At 50.5% G+C, this 4,347-nt stretch overlaps 1 pseudogene; it reads left to right on the top strand.

Moving 5' to 3' along the window:
* Positions 1-1,016: 1,016 nt before the first annotated feature.
* LOC466497 (large ribosomal subunit protein eL8-like) lies at positions 1,017-1,929 on the top strand (annotated as a pseudogene).
* The last annotated feature ends 2,418 nt before the right edge of the window (positions 1,930-4,347 follow it).

The following is a 4,347-nucleotide window of genomic DNA, read 5'->3' as shown; positions in this document are numbered from 1 at the left end:
CAAGTGATCCTCCCACCTCAGCCTCCTGAGTAGCTGGAACTACAAACGTGCCACCACACCCAGCTAATTTTTTTTTTTTTTTTTTTTTTTTTTTAGAGACAGGGTCTTGCTATGTTGCCCAGGATGGTCTCCTGGCCTTGAGTGATCTTCTCACCTGGGTCTGCCAAAATGCTGGGATTATGGGCATGAGCCACCACACTTAGCCTGGCTTTCACTCTTGCCACCCTACAATCCTTCTCCTCTCAGCAGTCAGAGTGATACTTCACAAATGCAAATCAGACCTTATCATGTTTCTGCCCCAAACTTTCCTACAGTGTTTTATTGCCCTGGACAAAAATCAAAGCTTTTTTTTTTTTTCTCTCTCTAGGCATGTGCTCTAACCCCTGCCTAGTTGTCTGACCTCCTCTCCTCTCATGCTTCAGTCACACTTTCTGTTTCTCTAATGCCCCAAGCACCTTTCCACCTCGGGGCCTTTGCATCTGCCATTCCCTCTGCCAGAAACACTCAGTTCCTAGATCTGCACAGCCAGTGGCAGCGTAAGAATTCAAACCAGCTGGGTTGGCCTCTCTCAGCACATTGCTTTGCTTTATCTGCCCTATGATATTTATCACGATCTTCATCTTATTTACTTATTAGGTCATTATTAGACCCCCTCCCACAACAAGAGTGTAAGCCTCATAAAAGCAGGACCTATGTCCTTGTTTCCCACTGTGTCCCCAGCATTGAGAACAGTGAATAGTAGATGTTCTACAAACGGCTGTGAATAAATTGATTGGCTCAAGAGACAAATTAGACACATACCTCACTCCAAGTAAGTTAAAAATCAAGCTTATGACCACATGATCTCCTCAGTGAACACAGATCATCCTTCCTCCTCTGCTCTTGTGCCCTCTACTCCCTCCCCAGTTCACCTCCCAAATCTGATCACAGCTTCTGGTTTGAGTTCCTTGCTCCACCCCTAGAGTAACCATTGCAACACATAAATCTATTTTCTTCTGCTCCTCCACCTTCCCAAGATGCCAAGAGGAAAGAAGCGCAGGGGGAAGAAAGTGGCCCCAGCCCCTGCTGTCATGGAGAAGCAGGAGACCAAGAAAGTGGTGAATCCCCTCTGTTAAGAAAAGGCCTAAGAATTTTGGCACTGGACATCCAGCCCAAAAGTGACCTCAGCCGCTTTGTGAAATGCCCTGCTATATCAGGTTGCAGCGGCAGAGAGCCATCCTCTATAAGCGGCTGAAAGTGCCCCCTGTGATTAACCAGTTCACCCAGGACCTGGACCACCAGCTACTCAGCTGCCTAAGCTGACCCACAAATACAGACCAGAGACAAAGCAAGAGTAGAAGCAGAGGCTGTTGGCCCAGGCTGAGAAGAAAGCGACAGCAAAGGGGACATCCTCACTAAGAGACTACCTGTCCTTCAAGCAGGAGTCAACACCGTTACCCCTTGGTGGAGAACAAGAAGGCTCAGCCAGTGATGACTGCATGTGAACAGATGTTTGGTTGCCAGCCTGCTGCTTCCCGCAGAGAAGAGTGTGCATGCTAGGCCAATCACCTCTCAGCAGGTAGCTTGGAGACAATGGGCCTAACCATTTTGAGTAGCACTTGACATGACGAGGATCCCATTGAGCTTGTTGTCTTCCTGCCTGCCCTGCATTGTAAAATGTGGGTCTCTGATTGCATTATCAAGGGGAAGGCAAGACTGGAACGTCCAGTCCACAGGAAGACCTGCACCACTGTTGCCTTCACACAGGTTAACTCAGAAGACAAAGGAGCTTTGATGAAGCTGGTGGAAGCCGTCAGGACTAATTACAACGACAGATATGATGATATCCGTCGTCACTGGGGAAGCAATATCCTGGGTCCCAAATCTATGGCTTGCATTGCCAAGTTGGAAAAGGCAAAGGTTAAAGAACTTGCCACTTAACTGGGTTAAATGTACACTTTCGTTTTCTGTACATAAAAATAATTAAAATGATACAAATTCTCCTTTAAAAAGAATTTTCCCTCTTCCCTGCTTAAGACCTATCAATGTCATGTATGCACTGATTTCCACACTGCGGTCGGCAGCTTTTGATGGTTCCTTAGGAATCCAGAGGAGGTGGGGGATGGGCAGAGCAAGTGTGGTTCCTAACTTCACATCCCCCCAACCCCTACTGCCAGAGAAACCTTACTTGTACCAGGTGTACAGAGAGGCAGTATAACCTTGAGATGAAGATCAAGGCTTCAAAGCCAGGCAGCCTGCATTCAAAACCTGACTCTGCATCTTTCAAGCTGCATGACCCTGGCCAGGTTACTCGCATTCTCTGATCATTAGTCTCCTTATCTGTAAAGCAAAGCTAATGTTGTACCTGCCTACTAAGGGTTGTTGGGAGGAATAAATGAGTTCATTTGGGTAAGGCACTCAGGACCATGCCTAGCACACAGTAAGTGCTCACTAAGTGTTGGCTATTATTGTCAATTACTTTTTTTGATTTTGCTTTTGGTTTTCTTGGTGACAGGGTCTCACTCTGTCACCCAGGCTGGGGTGCAGTGGCGCAATCTCAGCTCACTGCAGCTTTGACCTCCAAGGCTCAAACAATCCTCCCACCTCAGCCTCTGGAGTAGCTGGGACCATAAGTGCATGCCACCACACTCCGCCAACTTTTGTATTTTTGGTCGAGACGCAGTTTCGCTGTGTTGCCAGGCTGGTCTCAAACTCCTGAGCTCCAGCAATCCTTCTGCCTTGGCCTCCCAAAGTGTCGGGATTACAGGTGTGAGTCACTGCACCTGGCCTATTAACTACATTTTCACACAGGAATTTATTTCCACTGATTAAAAGCGGGGGGAAAGTGAAAACCATTGGTTTTCATACATTACATTGCAGTTATTGCTATGCACCTTCTATATTTGGCTGGGAATCTCTTGTGGGGTAAAGACCAGGTTTCATTCAGTGTCTCTGACACCTTGGAGACGCTGCATCTAGCAGGCCTTCAATAAACACGCATCAAGGGAGAAAGGAAGCCAGGCAGTGAATGCGCCCCTGGCCTTAGCATGTCGTGCTCACGCATCTCCAGCAGGTGTCGCCCTTGTCTCTGAAACGGCCGTCTGGGCCCTGCTCACTGCTGTCCAGGCCCACTGACGGTCCGATGAGACCTGAGGACGCCGTGGGACCAGCAGATCCGAGTTGTTCTGCGTCGGGGAGGAAGGAGGCCCTGGGAGAGGTGCGAAAAACCTCACCAGAGCAGGCCACAGGCTGCTTGGAGCCTCCAGGCTTGAGTTCTACTCCCAGCGGGGGACACCAGGAGCGCCCATTTCCTCTCTGAGCCTTGGTTTCCTCCCCTCCAATGCGGGGGCAATCCTGCTACGACGGGACATCGGGATGTTGTCAGGCCACACCTGACAGTTGATAGGCGTTGGATTTGCGGTTTTGTTTCTTTGTTTTTAAGTTGCACCTCCCAGGGAAGTCCAGGGGCATCTCCAGACTTCCCCAACACACGGATTCTGCCTCTCTGAGGGACGGCGAAATGAAAAACTCAGCAGCCTGGAATTCTGAGAAGGGAGAAACCAGGAGTGAAGAACACATGGAGCTGCGTAGGTTCCTACGGAAGATGCCAGGAGAGCCAGTGGTCCAGGGGGACCACACCTTGGACACACTCTTCTGCGCTGGCGTGAGCACATCCGGGTAGGCTGCAGGTCTCTTTTCCTCAGAGGCAGACGCGCTGGAGTTACATGGATAGGGAGATGGAGGTGGCGCTCCTCTGTCACCGCAGTCCCCTCAGCCTCCTTGGCTGTGGCTCAAGCAAGTCCCTTCCCCTCTCTGGGCCTTTCTCTCTGTCAAATGGGGCTGGCCTGAGTCGGGCATTTTCAGGCTTAGCAGTAGAGGCCTGACTCTGCCACACCCAGTGGGTAAGACAGACACGGAGGCAGACAAAGAAAGCCGTTGGAGCCTAGGATGACAGGACAAGGACCTCACTCCCTTGGCCACCCCTCCACTGCAGTGATCCTAAGTGGCTCAAACCATGGGCTAGCTCTCCAAGGCTCTTTTTTTGAGAGGGAGTCTCACTCGGTCACCCAGGCTGGAGTGCAGTAGCGTGATCTCGGCTTACTGCAACCTCCGCCTCCTGAGTTCAAGCAATTCTCCTGCCTCAGCCTCCTGAGTAGCTGGGACTACAGGGATGCGCCACCACACCCGGCTATCAATTTTTTGTATTTTTAGTGGAGATGGGGTTTCTCCATGTTGGTCAGGCTGGTCTCAAACTCCTGACCTGGTGATCCACCCGCCTTGGCCTCCCAAAGTGCTGGGATTATAGGCGTGAGCCACCGCACCCGGACCTACAAGGCTCTTTCTAAGCGCAAGTCTTCATGACACTGC

Source organism: Pan troglodytes, chromosome 9 (assembly GCF_028858775.2).
Source record: "Pan troglodytes isolate AG18354 chromosome 9, NHGRI_mPanTro3-v2.0_pri, whole genome shotgun sequence".
Lineage (NCBI taxonomy): Eukaryota > Metazoa > Chordata > Mammalia > Primates > Hominidae > Pan > Pan troglodytes.
This window is presented reverse-complemented; position numbering and strand designations above follow the sequence as displayed.